This window comes from Cololabis saira, chromosome 5 (assembly GCF_033807715.1).
Source record: "Cololabis saira isolate AMF1-May2022 chromosome 5, fColSai1.1, whole genome shotgun sequence".
Lineage (NCBI taxonomy): Eukaryota > Metazoa > Chordata > Actinopteri > Beloniformes > Belonidae > Cololabis > Cololabis saira.
The window spans coordinates 41,493,385-41,519,450 of record NC_084591.1 but is presented as its reverse complement, the minus strand read 5'-3'; the positions used below and the strand labels follow the sequence as shown (position 1 = coordinate 41,519,450).

The 26,066-nt window shown below is 41.2% G+C and overlaps 1 protein-coding gene across 1 annotated transcript in view; it reads left to right on the top strand.

Moving 5' to 3' along the window:
• LOC133444388 (zinc finger protein 469) overlaps nt 1–26,066 on the top strand; it is a 269,822-nt gene that overhangs the window by 66,095 nt on the left and 177,661 nt on the right. Inside the window, exon 3 of the mRNA XM_061722144.1 lies at nt 12,463–12,509. The gene's annotated coding sequence lies outside the window, so the exon portion shown is untranslated. The remainder of the gene's footprint in view (nt 1–12,462; nt 12,510–26,066) is intronic.

Sequence of the window (26,066 nt, the reverse complement as noted above, 5' to 3'; positions counted from 1 at the left end):
TAGGGGTGTGAAAAATATTGAATATTGATGCTTTTTTTTCTTGATCTACAAACCACCTATGCAATGCAGTTAAATAAAATTTAAAAAGAACAGTTGTTTAAAAACAAAATTTTGGCTCAGTTTGTCCTCTGATCAGTATCCTCCAGTGTACATGTACTCATGTTTTGACAAATTTAAGTATTTGTTAAGAGGTTTCTGAGATATTTGGGAGTGTTTTATTTATTTTATTTTTCTTAAATTAAAGGATATTTGGATTTTGCAGAAATCTAGCGGCAATGGAGACGTGACTGGAGAAGGTTCAGCAACAAAGATAAGCTACAGTTAACTCTGGCCAGAGTTATTGATCACAAAGTCAAGGTTTATAGCCTAGTGTTTCTATAATAACAACAAAAAAAACACAATATATAATGTATGCTAAATAATAAAAACCATTATGCAAAAAAGAAAAAAAGAGCAGATATTTGAAGTTTAAAGAATTGGATAATTAAAGTTCTTCGGAGAAATCGGAACCAACAAAATGGGTATTGGCAGGTCCCAGTCACTTAAAAATATTGGTAACTGGGATCAGCCAAGAAAATTACATTCGGTGCATCTCTACATGTAAGCCATTCAACAACTATGCATGCAGCTACAACAGGTGGGAAAACCACAAATACACCACCATTGGGGCTGACTCATGGAAGAAAGACATTTGTCTCAGCTGATTAGGGTTAAGGAACAGGAATTGAAAAAAAAAAAACAGCAGTTGAGAGAGTGGGGGGGAGAGAGAAACGGGAAACTGAGACAGCCACCTGCAGCTCTTCTTTGGCCTCATAACTGACAAGGACAACTGACAACGCGGAAGCAGCACAACGCGGAAGCAGCACAACGCGGAAGCAGCACAACGCGGAAGCAGCGCAGCGTTTGACAGCGTGGGAAAACGCTGAGAAAATTCTCACCTCTACTGCCGAGCTTACCGGATTGCTTACCGGATACCTTCTCACCTCACCGGGCCCTTTACTGGGCCCGCGCCGGTAAGTGCCTGTTCCTCAGGCTGTCCTTAAAGGATACAGCCATACCTCTCCTGAAACCTCAACGCTGTGGACCACACACCTTGCTGCCGGAGCTCTTTTTTCTGTTCTCCCCAGCTACACAATGCCAGCCCTGCCGTGTGAGGAAAACAAACTCCTCACACGAGCTAACAAAAGGATCACCGACCTGGAGGATGATGTCAGACGACTCTCCGAAGATCTGAAGCAGAAGGACTCCCTGCTCTCCAGCGTCATGGAGGTGGCGGCCGGGCAGTCCAGGAAGATCTCAGAACTGAGCGCGGCCCTCCTGGATACAGCCGTGTGGGATCCTTCCACCTGTCCACGGCCCTCCTCCTGCTCCACACCGAACCGCGAACCACCCTGGTCTGAAGTGGTGGTTCGCGGCCGCAAGAAGCACTCAGGCGGGGCCGCCTCTCCTCCTCCGCCGCTGAGCCTCTCCAACCGCTACACGGCTTTGTCGCCGGATGAAAATCCGGTCCATCCGGCTGATGTCCCGCAACCTGCGGTTTCAGCTCTACACCCGACGACAGCGCCGGCCGACACCACAGCCCCTCCACCGTCAGCTGGCGACACCCAGGAGCCCCAGCGACGCTCAACCTCATCCCGGCCGACGACCTCCTCCTCTGCCCGGCGGGAAATCCTGAGGGAGGCGGTGCTCCGGCGCTCCGGGGGCCCTCCTTGTCCTCGTCCGGAGCCGGCAGGAAATCCCCGTTCCTCGTCTGATGCCGCGGCCACAGCCTCACCACCTCACCCGTCTACCCGGGCACCCAGCGGGGACCCTGCATCCTCCAACCGTGAGTCCCCACAACCTTCTTCTCCTCGCCCCCTCTTCTCCCCAACCGCACTGATCGTGGGAGACTCAATATCCCGGAACATTAGGTTCTTCAACGCAGCCACGCATTGCTTCCCTGGAGCCACAGTCCCGGTGATTCTAGGGAAACTCCCCGCTCTGCTACAGTCTGCTCCATCCACCATTGCTCGCGTCATTGTCCATGTGGGATCCAATGATTGCTCCAAACCGCGCTCTGAGCTTTTAAAAAATGATTTTAATGAGCTGTTCACCTTCCTTAAAAACTGTGGGAAGTCCATTTTTATCAGCGGCCCGCTTCCAACGCTGTCCCGCGGAGCATGGCGCTTCAGCAGGCTGCTCTATCTGAACTCTTGGCTTCAGAACACCTGCAGGGCTCTTAACATTGGTTTTATCGACAATTTTAATCTTTTCTGGAATCGTCCCTCCTTTTACAGACCCGACGGACTTCACCCAAATAGGCTGGGGGGCCGCGTGCTGGCTGCAAACATTCAGCACGCGGTTCTGTCGGCTCCACGGGAGTGACTATTTTCTGGCCACACCCACACTCCCAGCTCTGGCCCGGAGTCTTCCTCTTCACCTGTGGAGCCAGCCGCTCACAGCACTGCCCCCCTCTCCAATTTCCCCCACAGGTCACGGTCATCATTGCCACCCCCACCAGATAATTATTCCATAAAACCAGCTACATCTGGCGCCACCCACACACCAGATCCTCAACCAATTCATCCCCTGGTCACCGCCCGTTTTCCCCGTCAGATCCACAGACCCACTGGTTTTAACAGAGACAATCTTGTTTTTATCAACCCGGTACGTTGTGGTCGTGAGCGCACGTCCAACACAGACATTAACTTGGCTGTGTTGAACGTGCGCTCTCTTTTAAACAAAACCTTTATTTTAAATGATCTTATTGTGCATCATAAACTTGATGGTATTCTTTTAACAGAGACATGGCTTGGCACGGACGCTGCATTTTCCCTCATCCAGGCTTCTCCACCAAATTTTAATTTTTTATTTACTACACGGGGTGTTAGAAAGGGAGGCGGCACAGCTTCAATTTTTAAAAACATATTAGCTACAAAGGAGGTCCCTTTTAACAACTACTCCTCATTTGAACACCTTGCCTTTGTTTTTAGCAGTCCTCCTATTCTTTGTTTAACTGTTTATAGACCACCCCATCACTCCACTGTTTTTATCAGTGAATTTTCAGAGCTTTTATCAATCATACATACCACTTACAACAGAATTTTAATAACTGGTGATTTTAATCTACACATTGACAATACCTCCGACCCACTGTCGAGAGAATTTTTAAACCTTTTAAACTGCATGGATTTTACCCAACATGTCACACAGCCGACTCACAACAGAGGACACACCCTGGACCTAGTCATAACCTATGGCCTGTCCACCGGTGTGTCCTCTGTTGTCGATCTGGCTGTGTCTGACCATTACTGCGTGTTTTTTAACATCACCAGTCTTAATCATCAGGAAGCCTCGATGAGAACGGTGAGGAAACGCTACCTAACTCCTGAAGTGGCTGCAAATTTTATTGAGATTTTACAGAGCACTCCTGCTGATGTGTTACCTGCATCATGTGATTTTATTGTTGATAATTTTAACAGGAAACTAGAATCCACTCTGAACTCAGTTGCTCCACTTTTAACAAAAACCATAAAAACTAAGCCTACACCCCCATGGAGAACTGAGGAAGTCAAAAAATCAAAAAGAAAATGCAGGAGTGCTGAGAGAAGGTGGAGAAAAAGCAAACTTACAATACATTATCAGATATTTCGTGATCAACTCAAATCCTACAATAAAACCGTCAAACAAGCAAGAATTGCCCATTTCTCAAAACTCATTACAGACAATAAAAACAATTCTAAATTTCTTTTCTCCACCTTCGATCTTTTAACAAATGTACATTTTAAGAATTCCTCACAACCACCAACAGACAATCTTTGTGAGGATTTTGCAGACCACTTCAGAAGTAAAATTGACAACATTAGGTCCAGTCTTTTACCACATCAAAATGTCATTTTTAACACATCTGGACAGTTGCTTTTATCCGAGGAAACACTGGAGAGTTTTGCCCTGGTTGATGCGAGGACACTTGGTCGAGTTTTCTCCCAGGTAAACCCAACAACCTGCCTTTTAGATCCCATTCCCACATCACTTTTAAAGACATTTTATGAATTCTTTGAGGAACATATTTTAAATATAGTAAATTACTCTCTTCAGACGGGTGTCTTCCCTGCCGCCTTTAAAATGGCGGTGGTGAAGCCCCTTCTGAAGAAGAGTAATTTAGATCACAGCATTTGTAATAACTACAGACCTGTATCCAACTTACCCTTTTTAAGTAAGATTTTAGAAAAGCTGGTTTTTAACCAAGTAAATTATTTTTTAATAAGAAACAATATTTCAGAGAAATTTCAGTCTGGCTTTAGGATGAACCACAGCACCGAGACAGCCCTTTTAAAGATTTTAAATGACATCAGGTGCAATTTAGATAACCGCAAACTGACAGTCTTGGTTCTACTGGATCTTAGTGCCGCCTTCGATACAGTGGACCATCACATTTTATTAAACAGACTGAAGCACCTGGTGGGCCTCTCTGGTGCTGTTTTTAACTGGTTCCGCTCCTATCTCACAGATCGATCTTTCTTTGTAAGTTTGGATACATGTTCCTCCAGAATGCATGAAATTAAGTGTGGGGTCCCCCAAGGGTCAATTTTAGGTCCGCTTCTTTTTAACCTTTACATGCTTCCCTTGGGGGACGTCATCAGGAGACACGGCATCAGCTTCCACAGTTACGCTGACGACACACAGCTGTACATCGCCGTGTCTCCTGATGACACAGGGCCACTTGATGCCCTTTTTAACTGTATTTTAGATATTAAGTCATGGATGGCAGATAATTTCCTACAGCTCAACCAGGACAAAACAGAGGTTTTAGTTATTGGTCCTGAAGGCCAGAGAGAGAAACTTTTACCAAAACTACAAGATTTTAAACCTTCGCAACGTGTAAAGAACCTGGGTGTTATTTTTGACTCTGAGCTCACTTTTATTCCACACATAAAGAATATTACGAAAATAGGTTTTTACCATCTTAAGAACATAGCCAGAGTCCGCCCGTTTCTCTCTCAGGCCAGCACGGAGGTGCTGATGCATGCTTTTATCTCTAGTCGTTTAGATTATTGTAATGCCCTGCTCTCTGGTCTTCCTAAAAAGAGTATTAAGAACCTACAGCTATTACAGAACTCAGCCGCTCGCGTGCTGACGAGGACCAGAGGGCGGGAGCACATTACACCTGTTTTAAAATCGCTGCATTGGCTCCCCGTCCGTTTCAGGATTGATTTTAAGGTTCTTTTACTGGTTTTTAAGTGTCTTAACGGTCTTGGGCCATCTTATTTATCTGATCTGCTTTTACTGTATCAACCCTCACGGACCCTGAGGTCCTCTGGCACCGGCCTTTTAACCATTCCCCGAACCGCGACCAAAACCCACGGTGAGGCTGCATTCAGCCATTATGGCCCCTCTTTATGGAACAGCCTGCCAGAGAACCTCAGGGCCGCAGAGAATGTTGATATTTTTAAAAGGAGGCTCAAGACACACCTTTTTAGTTTGGCTTTTATCTGATCTCATTTACCTAGTGTTTTTAGCTATGTATTGTGTGTATTCCTTTAGCTCTTTTATCATCTCTAAAACTTTAATCCATTTTAGTGACTTTTTACTTTATGTTATTTATTATTCATCTTAAGTTTTATATATATTTCTCTAAAATTTTACACTTTTAGGCATTTCTTACTTTCTTTTAATCTTTTAGTTTTTAGCTCCAGTGTTTCCTCAGGGGGGTCGTTCACACTGGGAGGTGTGCCTGCTCCGCCCATGGGGGTGTCGTCATGGGGATCCCTCAGGCCTGGGTAGCTGGGGGGGGGGCTCCACCTTCTGTGTGGGGTCTGCCCCGGTCTGTCCGGGTTGGGGGGGTCTCTGTGGGGATGCTTCTGGTGGTCGTGGTCGGTGATGCCTCTCGGTGTGGACGGCCACCCATAGGTAGTGTTTTCCTCACCTGGATCGTTAGTGCTAAGCCATGTCACCAGTCCACTTATTGTGTGTGTGTGTGTGTGGGTGTGGGCGTGTGAGTGTGTGCACATGTATATGAGTGTGAGTGAGTGTGTGTGTACGCGTGGGGGGTGGGGTCGTATGGAATGTTTTAAATTGTGTTTTTTTTTTTTTTATTGTTATTTTATTCTGCATGTAAAGCACCATGTGTTGCATTTTATATTGTATGATTTGGCGCTATACAAATAAATAAAGTTTAAGTTTAAGTTTATATCATTTTAAGCCTAAATGACAGAACAGATTACTTGGAATAAACTGTGTCTTTTCTTCATGCTGCTCAGCATTCATATTTATTTTCTGAATAAAATAGGGGACCTATTATGGCATCTAATACCTATTTTAAACAGGCCTTGAATGTCTTAAAAACAAGCTTTTGATTTTTTTTGCTAAATAAATTAGAAATTCAGCCTCTGAGCCATGTCTTTATCATCCCATTCTCTAACCTCATTATCTATGCAAGATTCTGAGTGGGCGGGGAGGTTATGATAATGAGGCTCTGTGCTGATTGGCTGCCTGAATGACGCGTAGCAGGGGAGGACACAAAGCAAGTTTTAACTACCAACAACAGAGCAATTCGCACGTCTAGCTCGAACAGATCATCACGATACACCGCTACGAAATAATGGCGGAAGCTCTGGCTGGCGGAGTTAGTAGTTGTTGTTCTGGCCAGAGTTAGTTGTGGGCGTTGTTTCACGCATCGCTCCCGTCGTTACATAACGACGGGAGCAGAATCTGAACGGCTCGTAGAAGCCACATCACACTGGATGGCTCATCCGGGCGGCTGTACAGACACTGCAGAATTTGGTTACTTTCCTCCTTCTCTGAGTTGGCAGGCTGAGGGGAGAACACTTTATATATGTTAAAGCAAGAGAAAACCTGTTTTTCATAATAGGTCCCCTTTAACATGTGCATAGATGAGCCAATGTGTAGTGTAATATTTGTAAAAGTAGAGTTACAATATAATAGACACATGAACCACAGTCAACCAACCAGTAACAAGGAAAAAAAACAGGAAAAAAAAACACAACACACTTGATGCACGCAGAGACACACAAATACACACACGCACAAAACTCTTTGAGTCTCCACTGACCAGGCCCAGGAATGTCTTTTAACTACACCTTCGCAGGTGCAGTCATTCAAAGCAATCAAAGACATAATTAAATCTAGGCACCACTCAAAGACTTGAGCTGTATAACTGCAATGAGAGACTGGATGCAGCAAGGCATAACCCCACTACTACCTCCACCCACCCCCACCCTTCTCTCTCCCCTTGATCCCACCCTCACCCCACCCCACTCCACCGTCAACCCAAGACCACAAGGACCACCAGCAGCATTCTGGATTCCTCAGTTAAAGCACCCTTTTTTTTTCTCCGTCCTTCAGCCACCTGCACAAACTCATAAAAAAAAACTCACATCACCTAATGAAGCCATGAGCAGCTTGAAAGTAGTTTGAGCCACAGTATCTTAAACAACAACTTCACTTCAATGCAAAATCAGTCTGTTACAAATACATGAAGATAATTTGACAAGGAAAAGAGAGATTCTGTGGATTATGAGGATTTTAGACCAAAAAAATGACTGCCTTTACTCAGCTACCGTAGTTACATTCACAGATGACTCACCAGTGATTTTCTGCCTCACTCATAATACTAAAGACATATCACACAAAGAAAGAATATTTGTTGTAAAGACATCCATACATTTTGATAAACGTATGCATTCTTTGTCAAAAAAGAAGCCAATGTGGCGGTTCCCTAAATGCAATTCCATTGAAAGTCACCATGTTCTGGTTCCAATTCAAAAACAACTTATCTCATGGGCAATAGGTATATCTTGGAAGCTAATGTAGTGAAACTCACTAAATTCTGTCCCTTGAATCAACAGCCTGATGGTCCTTTTAAGAATAGATAGCCTCAAACATAAAGTACATATTTTCATCCAATCAGTGATACTTTTCAACACTATGCTCTTGTGCATATGTGGTGACTTCTGGCTGGGTTTCTGGTAGCCACTAGATGCTGAATTTAAAGCTTCAAAAGAGCGGTTCGAAACCGTTGTGTGAGGCGATGGTGGTTGCATCCATCTGTTAATCTCTTTAAAGGAAACATCTTTTAGAAAATGAAATGGAAAATAGAAGTAAGAGAAGAAGAGAAGTATGTGAACAGAGACTCACACATAGCTACATGTAAGATAGCTACAGATGCAAAGATGCACAGTCCTGATCTTAAGTGAAGGAAATCCTTTTTTAGGACACACTGTTAATGTATTAATAATATGTATGTATAGATAATGGATGAACAGATGGATGGATGTTTCCCAATACATCAAATATTGGCATTGAGAGAACATGGCTCCATTGTAAAATAGTCCAGATCCAGAACTCCTAGTAGACCAGACATGGCATGAAGAAGGAGTCCATAGAATTTGAGATTCTATTTCATTCAAGAGTAACAAGCTCTTTCATTTTTACAATCATTTTTTTGTCATAAACTCCCCAAATATTTCTAGGGTTGATAAATATGTTTTAGGTGATGCAACACAGTGATAAACATGCCCCTCACCCCTACCCCTTCTAAATTATGTATTCTTGACAATAAAGTCAAAATGTTACACTAATTTTTGAAACTGTCTAAGCCAAGTGCACTCTCAATTAGCACATAGCTATTAACTTTATTCTTCTGCAATTTAGCAGAAGACACAGAAGACACAAGAAATCACATAGGACAGTTCAGCATGGAAATGCTGGTCAGACTGCTGAGAGTCCAGAGGTGCTGCCATACTAATTCTAGGGTTTTTTTTATTTTTATTTTTTGTGTTCCCTTCCCACCCAACAGTCCCTTTATAAGGAAAACTAGGTCTAAAAATACACCATCAAAATATCATCTTGGCATAAGTGCATGCAGCTTTCTCAGTGCTGAGTCATGCAAAGAGCTGGATAAATCTCCATCTCATTCACATTCTGATGAGCAGGGAAGTTTACTAAATGCTGAAATTCTTCCTAAAGAGCTGAGTCTTTAGCTTGCTCTTAAAAGTAGGCAGGAGCCGTATGGGTAATTTTTTATTTAACCAGGTAAGTCAATTGAGAACAGTTTGTCATTTACAATGAGGACCTGGGCAAGAGGCAGCACAAAGAATCAAACACATACAACAACAATGAAACAAACAATCAAACACAATATATAAAACACACACAACACACAAAAAATATGAATAAAAAGTGGTAGCGCTGGTCCGGAAGAGTTACAAACATGTGCAATGATCACAGATGAATGTTGGGAAATGACGATTCCATCTCACTTATGTAATAAATCATGTGCTTGGGTCACATTTAATGACATGAACTGACACTTTAAGGGCCATTTGTCATACAAACTAACAAGACATAAAATATCATCCCAACAACCTCAATTAGCAACTAAAATTTGTTGCGGGATATTGCAATTTTAAGGGGACCTAATATGGCATTTAATGTATATTTTAAACAGGCCTTGAATGTTTTAAAAACAATCTTAAGCTTGTTTTTTCTACATAAAACAGAAATGCAGCCTGTGGGCCATGTCTCTAGTTTTACCGCTTCTAACCCCATTTTCTGTGATTGATCCTGAGGGGGCGGGGCTATGATAATGAGGCTCTGTGCTGATTGGCTGCTTGAATGACGTGTAGCAGGGGAGGGAACAAAGCCTCGCTCTGGGCAGAAGAGCCGGCTGCGTACACAAAGCGTCTCCCATGCTAGCGAGCTTCAGTGACAAAATAAAATCCATTGCTTTATTTTTTTTGTATTGGACAGTCCTAAGTGGCCGCGAGTTAAACGGTTTCAACGTGGACAGAGAGCGGCCGATGTCAGGGTGCATTGCTTGGAAGATCTGAAACCATAAACAGAAGAAAAATGTATTATTAATAGAGCTCCGGTGTTACCTAACGAGTGAGTGGCTCCGTTAGGGAACACCGGGGCCACCGGGGACACGGTGAGCAGCTCCGGCAGCTCCGTGAGCAGCTCCGGTGCTAAGCTAAATACTTAGCCCATGCAAAGATCATACTTGTAGACAAATATAAATAACATAAAAAAAATAACGTCACTTACCGCTGACTCGTGTGCAGTTGCCGGGTCCGTGCTGTTGCTACTGATCCTTTTATGAGGGTAAATGTTGATGCAAAAACTGTCCCTCGCTGTGGAAACAGTCACCGCTTCTAATATATAAACAACAACAATAATATAAACAATGGCGGAGCTCCAGCCGGCGGAGTTAGTTGTGGGCGTGGTTTCAGCAGCGGAGGCCGAACCTCTGCGCCTATGGTGACGTCACCATAGGCGCAGATTCTGAACGACTCGTAGAAGTCACATGACACTGGAAGATTCAGCCGGGCGGGGTGAACAGACCCTGCAGAATTCGGTTGCTTTTCATCTTCTATGTGTTGGCAGGGTGAGACCACTTTATATATGTTAAAACAAGAAAACAAGTTTTTTTTCATAATAGGTCCCCTTTAACCAGAAGACAAAAGTCATAACAGGAACAACACAATATCATTGGGCTTAAATTAGTATCACTAATGGTCCCTAGGTGACACAAAATGTCATACCCATGCCCATTAAAAATCAGTCAAAGATCAGACCATCTACCAACTTGAAGGCTATAATAAAAATCTAAAGTTGTACTGAGCTTGTAAAGAACTGTGAGTGGCAGAGCCACCAAGCCAAAACCATAAAAATCTGTGATGCGCATGAAGGTAGACTCACCAGCCCCTGACCAAATGAATACTGCCCTGGAAAGAATAAGCCAGAAAAAGTCACTGCTCCTTCTGAATCTTGTTAGGGCAAAAATAAGAGTTTCCCCAAACAGTTCATTATTGTTAAACATCATGTCACGACCAGGCTATACACAAGACGCAAATGCAGGGTATCAGTCTTTAATAGCAATTCCGGTTTAATCCCAAGGCAGAGAAAAAAGCAGGCTATGAAATATTATCTATAAACGTGCTTCTTCCCAAAGAAGAAGGCTTAATCAATACCAAAAAACAAAATCACTCCACATGGAGGAAACACAAGGCTATGCAAACATTAACTAGAAAACTCAACTAAGATATAAAATTTACAACAAAAAATCTCTCACTTGGAGGAAACCGATAAGAACTATGGCAATGACTGTGATCCAAAAACTGTGAAGACGGCTGGGGTGAACGCACATGGACCAAGACGAACACACTGGCACAAAACCAGGGGAAACGTTGACTATTTGAACACATGAGGGTAATGAGGAACAGGTGAAAACAATCAGGAATCAGGGAGGGCAATCAGACCGGTGACACATGAGGAAGGGCAAGTGACCTGAAACGAGAGGAGAGTTACTTCTTAATAAAAAATAAAAAAATAAAACAGGAATTGACAAGACAAAAAAGGCTGAGGACAAGACAACCCCACCACAGTGTGACACATCATTTATCAAATCAAACCAAACTTTATTTATATAGTACTTTTAATACATGAGTAACGCAAAGTGCTTTACAGAATAAAATCAACATTTAACCCACACACTCAACCCCCCCCCCCCCTTGCCCCCACATAGACATTAAAACATAATCACAAACATCATAAAAATAAAAAACCTCATAAATAAATACCTAAATAATAAATAAATACCTGGCTTGACATTGAGGTGATATCTAGGGGATCTATTCACACAGGAGCCACCCCACCAATGACCAATGAGGGGATCACCACGGGGTAATTGCACAGATCAGGGCTGGCCGGCGTCCACACCACAGCCAAGGCTGCAGTCTAGGACTCCCCAGAGACCCCAAACAAGGCGACCTCCACAGCAACGACCCCACAGGGCAAGTAGGCATAGTCCCCTGTGTGGAAGATCCACATGAGAAAAAAAACACTGGAGTTAACATATGAAAAAGTAAAAACAACATTAAAATAAACCTAAGAACAAAACAAAAACAAAAAAAACATGCTGTGGGCCACATGAATACACACGCCTAATGCAGACAAATATGTATTTTTGTGTTGATGTCTTTAATTTAGACACTTTTAATAGTTGATGTTACTGATTTGTTTCGTTTGTCTGGGACTGCTGGCTGCAATCCAAATTGGTGTCTCTAAATCCTCATAGTTTGTACATCAATAAATCAAATTCTGAACATTTATCTACACTTTAAAGCCCTGCTAAATGTTTACTTTAGTATAATATTACACACCCTACCTTAATACATCCTAAAAACAGAAAAAATTAATTTATGAGGAATTAATGTTCATCATTGTAAACAAAATGTATTTGCTTTTTTGTCCAATATTCACAATTTCTGAACAGTAAACCAATGTGACTAAATACATTGATTTAATCACATATTGCATAAACATAACTCAGAGATCAGACAAAATTAATTTAAAAACTCCAGAAATCAGCATAGCAAATTTCTGTGAGTGCTTGGAGGATGACCTACTTCACAGGTACCGTCTGGCTAAAGTTGTGTAATATTCTCCTTTTGTGGTCCCCAGGATTTTATCCTTGACCGGACCAGTTTGCCAAGCCAAAGGCCACACAGGTATGAACTGTACAGGACAATACTGTGCATGCACACTTATTGTCTTTGTCTGCCTGTTAATCATGTCCATCATAAAACCATAATCATTCTTTTTCTGCACACATCCTTCTCAGAGCTGACATAGGTGTATTCAGTTACATGTGTGTTTTACTCTTTGAGATACAATATATTGCTATTTTTCTCTGCATGAGCGATTGTATTATTTTGGTTTATTGGCCGAGGTAATACACATATAATAACAAAGCAGTAAAAAATTTATTTTTGTTACAGCTCAGTAAGCTTTCAATAGCAGGACTGACAAGAGCAGGCCAAATCTGTTGTAGTCCATTCTTATTTTTGATGCGTTTTCGTTTTCACTCTCTGCAGCTAATTCTGGTTCTGTTCTCACCGGTTTATTCCTATGGCCTTCAAGACAGCGCAAAACAAAGACCAGAAGATTAGTAAAAGAAGTATAGCATGTCTATGGCTCTGCGGCCTTTGCTGCAAGGAATAGGCCTGTACTGTAGGTTTGGATATATGCATGGATGTGAGCATATGCGTTTGCAAGCATAGTGTGATTCAAAGTGTCCATGCCTACTTAAGAGTACATGCAACTTAAAAAAGCCTTGTTTAAAGAAACGAGTAAGCCCTAGAGGCTTGTCAGTCTCCAACACTCGGTATAACATTGGGACCATGAAGAGCTCTGCTTTCCTGGCCAGTTCATTACGATATTTAAATTATAATTTTGCTTAATTTGAATTGTGATTTATGCTTGGCATCATACTTCCTGATCTGTGAGCCACATCTAGCACGGGCAAACATTGGCAGTGCAAAGTAGCAATAGATGAGCATAGGAAAACGAACAGTGGACAGATGGAGGTTGAAGCCTCTGTGGAGGCTGCACTGAATCTGGCATTAGTGGCGTTTGGATTGAGCCTGAGGAGGAGGATGTGAGAAGGGTAGGTTGGAGTGAGAGCAAGAGAGATGAGAGAGGGAGGTGTATAGACAAGTCTGGGTCTGAGTGGAAACTTGAATGGAGTGGAAACTGGGCTGGAGGCCACTCAGCAGATCCACCTGAACCCTGCCAGAGACATCATTTATCAGGACTTTAGAGAAGGAACCATTTACCCCATAAGTAAATTCAGTAGGGTTTTGTAGGGATTTGGTCTGCCTTTTGGCTCTAATGCAGGGATATTTTGGTAAGTGAAGACCTCTTGTTTGCTGAAGAGGGTGCCAGAGCCTGTCTGCCTTTTAATGGGATCACAGCAGACAGCTCAGGAACCACCACTAGGTGAAGTGATTCTGCTCTCTACTTCCAGCTGTGTAAATACTCCCTTGTGCGCGTGTGCACACACGCACGCACGCACACACACACAATCACAACAAAGTTCTTTCTGGCTCACATCGGGGGGAAATGCTCATGTTCCCTTTTGCCTTCACATGGACACTAAGCTTATTTTGTTGCTTTTGAAAAAGTTCTTGGCCTTCTTAAAAACAGAATTGCTTGAAAGAGTAAACAAATTTAACAAGAGCTGATGTTGTCTCTTTCATGCTGGGAATGTTCAAAGCGTGACAATGTCCTTCCTCTCTCACTGCCTTCGATGCTTGTGTATTTGATTTTCTCGTTAAATCCTTATTTAACTTTTTCTGTTAATGTTAATTCTGTTTGTAAGCTTTTCTTCCTCCTCCTTTGCAATATACGTAGTGAGTCTTGCAGCCCAATCAGTGCAAGTTACATAAATCTTAGGCAAAGCATTTTATTTGGGGGAAGTAATGGTGAGAGTGTTTGCCGTTATGCAAAACGTAGTGGCAAACCTTCTTGGAATTTTGGCTCTACTCAGTCAAGACTGTGAGCAATAGGGAGCAATCTTAGTGACAAGGCAGTAGCTCTACTGTTAAAGGCATTTGGACTTTGAAGCTCTATTGTTTATGTAACCAAGAGAGTCAAGATTCCCTTATGGCCCTTTTGAAAAGCAGATGCCGAAGATTTTTTCCTCTATGTTTTATGGTGTATTTGTTACCAAGGAGACTCTTATGAGACTCAGTCTGCTCTCTCTTTTCTCGTGTCATTCTGCAGTTATCTCTAAGCAGGAGCTTACCTGGTGCCATGTGTGCCTAAAGTTCGTCTTTGAATGTAAACCTATAATTGTAACAATCTACCTACTTTAAATACTTTGAACCTTTCAAGAATTGTCTTTGAAAAATGTCTTGTGAAACAGAACTCTTTTTCAGTGGGAACAAGGCCTGCAATAAGACCCTATTAAGTATTTAATCACGGCTGTAGCTGATTTTCCAGTCCTAGTGGTGGTTGCGTTGTATCATTTCTCAGCTGTTTTTACTTAACCATCAAGAGTGCCCACACTGCAAAAAACACCTCTCCTTAACAAGTCCTTTAGTTTCCCATTCATCATCCCGCTTCATCAGGGCTCATTTTTCATTAAATAAGAAAAACATACGATGCCATTTGCTTGAGAGGATTCTGCTTGCTACAGCAGGTTGTTGAACTAGGATCAATGGTAAATACATCCTCACAAACACAAATCCATCACGGTTGACCTTGTTGGTCTCTGAGCCTCCATGCTGAAGCATTGAAGCAGAGTAGCTTTCGCTATAATCTCAGTGGAGCCATTCTGTTGACAGAACTTTTTTTAAATTTGTTTTATTTGTCACGTGTCCAGCAATGCTTGGAATCCCAGCTGGAAGGTATGATGTTTTTAATTATAGCTAATCCACTGTGTCTTGCAGCCACAAGAGGAAGGTCCAGCCTAACACATCAATCAAACAGTATCTCATGCCAGAACCGACAAGCTTGTCTAAATGACACCACAGCAACCCACAAATGAGTTCATCTGTTCTGTTTTCTGCCTGATGTGTGACCACCCGCAGTGTGTTATGCATCTGCAACCAGGGTGAGCTAACATTAATAGGAAGAACATTTTTACATTCATAGAGAGTTTGCTCCTCAGACAAACTCACTTTCTAAGTGACAAGTCTCTAATAAAGTAAATTTCTTGAGCCGAATCGTGTATTTTCACATTCTAACCTCTTCAATATCATTTCTTTGAAATTTTAATTTAAAGGATATCTGCAGTCTGTTTCCCCTTTAAACATTATTTTGAACAAACTAGTTGTAAAACTTGCAAACCTTTGTCAGGATTATACATTATAATAGCTTAGCAAACTTGTGGGATCCTGAACATGCTTTAGCTCAGAGCTCACACTTGTTAAATACGCAGTCTGCAACTATTTGCTCAGCTGGATGGCTCAGGCTTCCTTGGAGGAACTGTTAGCTGTTGTCTCTCTGAATATGCCATTAAGTCTTCAAACATCCACTATAAAGATATGTAATGTCTGCACAGTCCACCTACATGAGTTAGTGTTGTGGTTTATGTAAATATATAAAATGGTTACGTCATACATTTGGAGTTTACATCTGTTCTATGGATTGTGGTGGAGAAACCTCATGTGCTGCTGAACTATGTAGGTTGTAGTGTGGCGTTAATGAGGTGGTAATGTGTATGTGTACGTGTATATTTATAGCTAGTTTTCTGCTCTAATGAGATTCACGTTGGGCAGAGTGCCTCACTGGTTTTGACCCACATGTGTCTGCTGTGCTAGTATACTGCAGCCGTCAAACACCTCCATCTCAGTTTTGTAAGCTCATTCTTTTATTTGTTTTGTAATGTAAATATAAATCCAGTCAGCTAAGACTTTTCGAATCAAACATTTGATAATTGTTTTATAGTAATACTCATATATAACATTAAAACCAGATACAACAGATAAAATGAAAATAAATAACCAAAGAGGGTATAAGTTTAGTATACTAAAACTTCTTCAGACCTTAATTTTCTTTTCTAGTTATTTTCAGTGGCTTTTGCAGTCTGTATTTTCATTTGTGTTGTCATTTGCACAGAGCTCAAAAGAAAAAAAAAAGTTAAGAAAATAATTAGCCTATACACAGAGCAAATTTCAACATTTCCACAGGAAAGCTAAAACAGAAATAAGCCCACACATGCACACTCACTGTATTCTCTGAAATATCTTGCACCTGACAAATGTTAACGGTTTCTGTTGCATTGATTTCCCATTTCTCAAATATTTGATCTACTAATAGGTTTTGATTCAGCTGAATATTGTTCATGATAACAACAATATTCATAAATAAATAAAGAAATACATATCATTTCAGCATCAGTGGTCCTGAACCTTGAAGGTTAGAATGTCATTAGGCAGAAAACTCAGGATCTATGCACAGAGGTGTTTATTTAGTAAAGATAAACTGTGAACAGATAAACTGTCTTTTAATTAGAGTAAAACTTTATTTTGATCTGAGCCAAGGAAATACATATTTTTGATTACCTAAATGGCAAGCACAGCCACCTTTATGTCTGTAGCCGAAGGACGGTTTGTCATCTAAATTACAAGGAGTAATTTTTGTTGTGTTGTTACATTTATTACTGTAAGGTCTGCATTACCCACAGAAGTGATTACTCTCACGATAGTTGTAAATTGCCCACCTTATGGCACTTTTGCACTAGTCTCACTTCAGCCCGGCTCGGCTCGGCTCGCCTCGGCGCGGCTCCACTCGTGTGTTTTTCCACAGCCAGGTGAGAAGTGGGGGGGTTGGGGTGAAGCTGCTGTGACGTATTCGATTGCGCAACCGTTTTGTTCATGTCGGCGCTGATCAGAAATCAGCTGGAGCCGCGAGCGGCTGAGAGTAAAACAGCCCGTCTACATCCCTTTTTTAATTATCTCGTCAGTCACCAGGTTTATGAACATCTACACCTCAGAGTTAGATCACCAAACAGACGTTTTGCGCTTTATAATAAAATCGCCGCGGGTCGCTCTCGCTCTGACTCCCGCTTCCTGATTCAAACGTCTGACGGCCCCGCCCCCCGACCAATCGGTGGCGAGGAGGGTGGTGACCTCAGAAATAGTCCCTGCTCAGCCCCGTATAGAACCTCACTGAAATGGTTACAGAAAAAAGTATCGACTTGGAGCGGCTCTACCCGTCTCAGCCCTAGTGCGAAAGCGCAAAATGGGGCCGTGCCGGGTAGAACCGAGGAGAAGCGATACTAGTGCAAAAGCGGCTTTAGTAAATCAGACCCACTATGGATGACTGAATAATAAATTGATAACAAAGTTAATCGTATGCTACAGTCCTAGAAGTTACTGAAAAATATGAGAGGATTCTCACCTGTAGTGTTAATAACATCCCTTTATGTATTTTTTTTATTTCTTTTCCATAAGGAGTGGAATAGTCTATACTGTGGCTGCACTTACATACGAGTCCAGCAACATTCAGGCATTGTTTGACACAAGTATTTTTTGTGTGATTTACTCATTCTGGGATTGAAATCCAGCACTGTTTTTGCCCTGACCGATGAGCCCCTCCTCCAGTGACATTCAGGGCCTCCACTGTGACCCACTGGTTCTCTGGCCTACTACATTAGTTGTGCAGTGAGCTGAGAGGCAGCTGAGTGATATATTGTGTGTGTAAAAGTTAAGAGCGTTAAGTGGAACACAAGCGAACGGCAGTAAAAGCCACAATATATCTGGCAAGACTTGTCTTTTTTAGAGCACATTCAACCCTGCTGCAGAAGTACCCTCAGTATCGTCTTTTGAGGGTATATATGCATATTAACCCCATGAACTGATTTATGTTTAGATTTTATTCTGTCTTTTATACTGGATGGGTTTTTAGAAGCAGCTGTAAACCTGTAAATCACCCAATGAAATGTGTCTCACATGTAGCTGTTATTATAAGTAACATTGTAAGCTGGACGTTACTGGCAAGGTAAAGTACTTCATCCATTAAATGTCTTGGGAGGAGGTTCTTGAATAGAAAGCCAGAACTGAAAATGTGCTTGTGTGTGTTTGTGTGCGCATGTGTGTGGGTTGGTGTCTGTTAGAGAAGGAAAAAAAAATAACAGTAGCCTAATTTGTGAAGATAGTGGAATCATTAGTCCCACGCTTTGGTAATGGAGACTAATGTGGGATTTAGCAGACATAATGACATGGACTTGTCTGGAATGATTCGGCTGCAGAAATCAATGTGGAAAATTGAGTGATATGGAATTTCTCTGACAAGCTTTCATTCATATTCATAAACGGATACTAATGTGGAAAATTATAGAGGCAGCTTACTTTTGGAAAATGAGCACTGGGTTTTTGGAAAATTGTCTGACTTATCAAATATGATTATTCTGTCATTCATTCACTGATTTTCCATACGTACTTTAATCCTGTTCATAGCCATGAGGGTTGCTGCAATACATCCCTTGGGTGTCCGGGAGAAAATTGGAGATCACGGACGCTCCATCACAGGGCCGTACAAAGATAAACGAGAGAAACAACCACCCATGCTCATGCGTTCTCTTGAAGACGCATGAGAATCACTAGTTAACCTAGCATGCGTATTTGAGAGTGTTAGTGGAAGCCAGAGTATCTTAAGAAAGGCAAAACACTAGGCGGAGCCACACGCACTTTCGCGTTGGCATTCTTCGGTACAATTAGTAAACAGGTGTGAAGGAAGACAACAACATGCGAGAAAATGGACACAAATGATGCAGCAGCTCTGTAAATTTCGTACATACTAAGCCTGATCATGTTGCAGGTAAGATTAGCACAAAGTCCCCCTCTTCTTGTTCTGTTACCGTGTTGTTGTGATGCCGTGACTGTTATTATTCCCGCTCCCGCGGCCCGTCACTTCTGGAAGGGGGAATCCCGGGGCAGTCAGTAGCTCGGTTTAGCGTAGGTTACATGCCTAAATAACTCGAATTAGGACCACATTATCTGGCACTCATGGCACTTTTGCACTAGTCCTTACTCGGCCCGACTCGCCTCGTCACGCCTCTACCCGTTTGTTTTTCCACAGCCAGGGGAGAAGTGGGCAGGTTGGGGTGAAGCGGCTGTGACGTACTCGATTGCGCAACCGCTTTGTTCATGTCGGCGCTGATGAGAAATCAGCTGGAGCCGCGAGCGGCTGAGAGTAAAACAGCCCGTCTACATCCCTTTTTTAATTCTCTCCTCAGCCACCAGGTTTATGAACATCTGCACCTCAGAGTTGGATCACCAAACAGACGTTTTGCGCTTTATAATAAAATCGCTGCGAGCCGCGGGTCGCTCTCGCGCTGACTCCCGCTTCCTGATTCCGGGATGGCGCGGAGGGTGGTGACCTCAGAAATAGTCCCGGCTCAGCCCGGATAGAACCTGGCCAGAATGGTTACAGAAATAGTATCGGCTTGGAGCGGCTCTACCCGCCTCAGCCCCTAGTGCAAAAGCACAAAATGGGGCCGTGGCGGGTAGAACCGAGTTAAGGCGGTACTAATGCAAAAGCGCCATAAAAGCTTGATCTCAAGAGCTTCAGTTCGGCCCGGCTAAGGTGTCTACATGGCTTCTAAAGATTTGAAATTCGACTTTCTGTTATTGCATGTAAACGTACTCACTCACTAATGTTTCCTACCAGACTTGTGTTTTTCCTGTTGTTACTAAACTGTATACTCAGTCCATATGAATCACATGTATTTACAGTCCTTTTTCTCCATATATTTAATTTGTCTTCGTCTGTTTCTTCGAGACAGCGTTTGTACCATGTTTCAAGGGTTCCAGTATTGCTGGACCCTAGTTCAGTCTCATGTTTGTTGATCCTGTTTGTTTTTCCCTTTTCTCTACTGGTGTCAAACTTGTGTAAACATTTAGCTTGAACTCTTGTGTATTGACCGTTTTAAAGACAACTGTTTCAGTCACAACAGTGTACAACACTAAGTCTACACCTGCTTTCACCTTAAACAACAGTTACTGATCATTCCCTTGGTTGTGTATCTGAGGACTGGAGCATCGGTGTACCAGCAGAAGATGAATGGTGTATTTATGTTTTTCTTGGAATCAGTCTGTCAGAGAGAAGTAATACAGCCCCCATTTACCCCCTGGACTGAGTCTTCTGACTCTGGACTGTGCCGCCTTCAGCCTGGACTTTTTCAGTGGTCGTGTTGCTTGGTCCCCCCCCCCGGCTCTCTGACTGCACTTATAAATGGATCTCTCTTCTCCAGCATTCCATGACTTCTTACAATTATGATTCCATGTGTGATTCCTCCTCTCCCCTGCATTTTGCTTCCTCAGCTCCCTAGTTTATTTCCTACCCCTCTATTTATGAGAACTTTCTCCATCATCAGCCCCTTGGTCTTTAAGGCTGTTACTCAGTGGTGGCGTGGTCATCAGTCAAACTGGCTGTTTAAAAGAAATACAGTGTGAATTTGTATCTCTTATAGTGAAGTAATGGTTGCGTTAGGCTCTAGTTACCATGGGTTATTGTCAATAAACCTGTGGAAAAAGAAAAATATTGCATTAGCAACACTGTTGCTTTCACAGAACTATTTAGACATCATTTTGAAATTGTTTCCAAATGCTGACGTTTTTACTCTCTTTTACTTGGATCTATTGAGCTTAGTTTGCTCAAACTGTGCAAATGTCTGATATTTTAAATATGCTGTAAACGTTTAAACATGCTTCAAGGTAAATGTAAATTAGAAACAATATTTGTAGCTTCAGCAATTAACCCATTTTTAAGAAATACAGCACTCAAAATAATTAAAAGCAGTATGCTGAGCTGCATATGAGCATAATCCATCTATAAACAAAGCCTTTGATTTGTACATTGTTGCTTATTTTACCACTTTATCCATTTCCTGTTCTACATCTTTCTAATGACATTGATATGATGAAAACTGTTTTGTCAAATAATACTATACCAAAGAAGATTTATTTTTGAAGCTATGTTGTACACAGTCCAGTTTTTTCTTCTCTCCTGCCATGTCAGCTGATATTCTATAGGACTGAAAAGCAAACACCTCTGATTTCTCCTGTGTTAGTCGAAAGGTCTCTGTCTTCATGTCAAAAAGGAAGGCCACGTGGCGCTGCCAGTTCAAAAACAGTTTCTTCAGATACACAACGCTTGCTCACTGACGGTTATTTCTTTAAACACTTAGGTCAAACAGTTTGTATCCCCACTTTTAATAATATGGTTATGTGTAAAAACCTGATAAAAAATCATCTGATCATTGTGTGTCTTATTGGTGATATTGGTGAAACACGGCTTCACGTGAACAACATAACTTTTTTACACAAGACCATTGTTTATTTCACAAAATGGAAACTAATAAGAGGGATGCTGATTTGGGGTTCCAGCAGCAGTTTTACAAACCTCAGTCTTGTTTTTAATGTACTTTTTAGATAGAAGACGCCCTGGTAAACCATACTTGTTCAGTCCAAACAACCAAAACATCTGCTTTTATAGAGGTCTGCACACCGGCTGATGAGCTGATGATCAGTCCATCAACAGTTTATGATTAGCAGAACCTGCAACTTAGCCTCTTAAAACCTATAGAACCAGAAGGTCATTTAGTATTGCTTGTATTTTTTTTCTTCCTTACATTTGGCTTAATTTTTTTTTAAATAATGATTACGCAAACATGTTACATGTTTATTTCAGTGTATAGTTGCCTGATTCTAAGACCCATTTTTTTATTGATGATTTTACACAAGAAAAAAAATTATTAAAGACCACACATGACTGTAGTAACACACAGTATAAGGGTTCAAACCAATTCAAACTTTAAATTTTTTGTTCAATAAAAAAAACCTTCATCATTTTCTGCACATCTGTAAGTGTTTGTCACAAAGCAGATTTGGCACAGTATCAAATATAGGCAGTATAGTCAAACTAAAATAAACAAATTTAATATTTTATCAATTATACCATTATAATGATAGGAATTGTAATTAAAAAGATAATAGTATTTGGGTCGATTGCTGCTCGTGTTTTGGTTGGCTCTGTGTCGGTTTGTGTTTCGTTTGTGGTTTTTGTTGCAGATTTCCAGTGCTCGACGTGTGCTTCCGTGTGTTCTTGCTTCCTGGGTTAGCAGTGGATGTCACCCCCCCCCCCCCCAAAAAAAAAAAAAAACACAACTCACTGGGTTTGTATGTGTATGTGTATGTATGCGTATATATATATATATATATGTATATATATTAAATATAGTAATAATGCACATATATATGCCTTAGGTTTTTACCGGCATGGTATAAACCATTATGTGTGCAGACAAGGTAAAAAAAAATAATAGTAATGCCTTTTTTAGTCCTTCTGCACTTTTAACACATGTACATTTTTGCTCTATATTCCTTCATAATGGCGCTTGCCAAGGTTCTGTTCTTAGAAAAAAGGCAATCCTCTCTTAAGTGTTACTGACATTCCACTGATGTCATGTGATATGACATCAGTTATATGATTCCTACTGAAAGTTTGCACCCTTCAGTGTATAGTATATATTCATCTGGCTGCCAACACTGGAAATAGGTTTTAGTTATTCCTCCTGAGTGACTTACACTTTCAAACAACTAGATTTGCGTAATGATGGAAAAATGCTTTATACTTACAGTTTATGAGCTGTATGAATTTCAGATACTGTTTGGCACTGGTAGAATTGGATAAGAAACAATACAGTCCATGTCTTCTTTTTTTTTTCATAATGGTACTTTTTATTGGTCATATGGGACCGTGCTGACTCCCAAGAGGGGAGTGACTTGGTGAAAAAGACTTACAAACATCACATTATTGGCCTGTTGTGACACAGAATGGAAATTTAAGATGTGTATGGTTCATGTTGTGACCGATGGGTTCTTATGTAAATTCATCTGCCTTGATGATCAAGTGCCACTTTTGTTTGTGGAATATATAAATTTGGTCAGAACTGCTTCAGATTTAGTTGAATTGTATTTTCTTTTCTACTTGATAGAATGTAGGCGTCTCCCAGCTTTGGGTGATGCCTGCTGTGTATTTTAGTTTTCCTTTTTCCGTGTTGGCTCATTCTGTTTCGTCCTGTTTCTCATTTCCATACTTACTGTGAAAAGTAGAAACATAGAGTTCAGCCTGCTTCGTTTTTTGTCTGGATTCTATTGACACTTGCCAGTGTTTTGAGTGCATCATCCACCACGAAAGCAAAACTGCCCAGCTCCTTTCTCCAAGTCTTCCTCAACTCTTGGTGAAGACTGATGTTAATAATTTTATTGCTGGAGTCCTTCCTACAGGCCCATGTGGTTTTACTGGAATGGATCTGGATTGATAATCGTGCTCTGTCATCTGTAAAAAATGAATCTGATATCCTTGTATTACAACAAGGTCTTGTGTGTGAAATGTCTAACCCACTTCACTTGAATGAAACCACTATGTTAAAGACTCAACAGGTGACATTCTTTTAAACCTGTTATGGAACACAAAATATGTGAATTTCTGTTCTTTGTGTACAATAGGTTGGTGTTTCGTCGTCAGCCTTGCTTCACTACAATCACACAAAAACAGAGAAAATGATCGAACTCTTGATGTAATTATGGAGAATGCAGTTAAATTGGAGTCCAGTCTGGCTCTTACACCGGAGTTCAGACCTTGTTTGAAAGTCAAATTGATTGTTCTCATATATCCCACACTGACACTTGAGTATTTGACTGGTTGTGATGGCCCATTTACATCGTTGTGATTGGCTCACAGAGTGAAATGTACAGTGTAAATGTCGCCAAAATCCATTACCTGTTTCCCATAGCCCCAATTAGTTGTGTGTTTGTACTTTGTGTGTGAATATATCTGTATGCCTTATTCCTTCTCCAATATTTTTGGGCCAAACTTAGATAAAAAACAAAAACAAAAAAATACTTTTTTAGCAATCAATTTTAAGAAATTTTAAGAAAGAACTAATGATTTTCAATAGGTTGTTTCTCAGAGTGCTACTCCCTTATGAGGAAATTCACAGATTACAAACCCTCAGCATAGTTAGTTATGTATAATGCAGTATTGTTATTTCACCTTTTACTGTATGTTTGAGTTTTTGAAGGTACCCTTTAATCTGACCACTTCTTCAAAATATGCACATCAGTGGTTCTTACAAATGCATTATAAGATGGTATTTTATTGTGTGGCCACAGGAAACCAAAAGAGCACTAACATTCAGTAAATGAAACCATAGATCTGACTGTTTTAGTGCTGACATGGCCCTTGAAAAACATTTCAAACACCCTTTGTAATTGAAATGTATCTTTAACGACGCAAATAGTTAAATACGTGACTTAACTAAACAGCCTGAATAGTCATCATGGATATAACAACCAGCACACAAAAAACATCACAAATATAAAATGGAGCACAATATTGTAGTGATTGTGTCTGACAAACCAGCACAAATGAGTGAAACACCTGCGAGTCAAAATGTAAGGCCCATTGACAGGGCAGCCAGCAGGAGTCCACAGTTCTTAGAGAAGAGCCAAGAAATGAACCGAGGCAAATCCCACAGCAGATCATCTATCTGCAAAATGATGCAGAATGCGGACATTCCCACTCAATCGGCCTTTACACAGATGTGCACATAATCAAACCTGAAAATTGCAATGTATTGGTGCTTCCAATGAAAACATTAAGAAACACTTAAGTTGTGCTTTGTAATGCAACAGACTCATTCAAAATGGTCACTCTCTATAGCATTGCGCCAGTGTGTTGCTGTATTTCCATGATCTTCCTAAAGAAACACAACATAAACCAAGACGCACCTGCAGTGCCATCCTCACCGACAGGAGGTCTGGGCCAGAACCCGAGGGTGCAGGGCCTATATAGTATGAGGGGCTGGGCCCTCCTGACATAGACGTCAGCGGTGCCAACCATGCTTGCCTGGCGTAATGGTATTTGAGCTTCTGAAGGTGTCACATAGAAGGCGTTACCAATAGTGAGACACTCACTCATGCCAATCAGAGAACTGGGGTTATATGCATAACCTTAAGTTTCAACAGTTTTGCTGCAGTGTGGAATACAGCCAACAACAAATAAATGCTCTTTCTAAGGAAAACACATTTCTGCAACTTTCAGTTAATGACCTAACACCACTCAGCTTTCCTCCATTAACAATGAGGTAGTGTCCGTTAGGGATGGGCGGTATGGACTAAAAAATGTATCACGATAATTTCTGGCATTTATCCTGATAACGATAAAAATGACGATTAAAAAAAATACCAATTCAACTCCATCTTTTTAACTATAAATCTATCACACAATAAAGGATTTTATGACAAATCACCTCAAACACCACAAAACTGTCAGCAACATCACTTTCCACTGTTTGGGACCTCACAGACCCAACAACACCTGACCAAGACCGATTTGAACATTATAAACTGAAAAAACTTTGCTGGATATATTAATGCACCTTTGTCTCACCACAAGCAGCCATCATATGTTTAGACTATTTTTCACTTCACTTTAAGATGAAGCTATCTAAAAAGGCATCTATGTTAAACACAAAAATATTGTTAGAATGACTAAACATGGGATGGCTATAAAAGTGTTTTTAACTAATTTTATTGTCAACCTAAAATCTGGTGCTTTGGCAAGCCTGTCTGCTTGGGACATCATAGAAAGTTACCGTAATGAGCTAATTCATTTATTTATTTTTTATATGTCCTGACAAAGTGTGTACATACATACATTGGACATAGGTATTATAGATATCTGTGGAAATGAAATTCCTCACCCAGGTA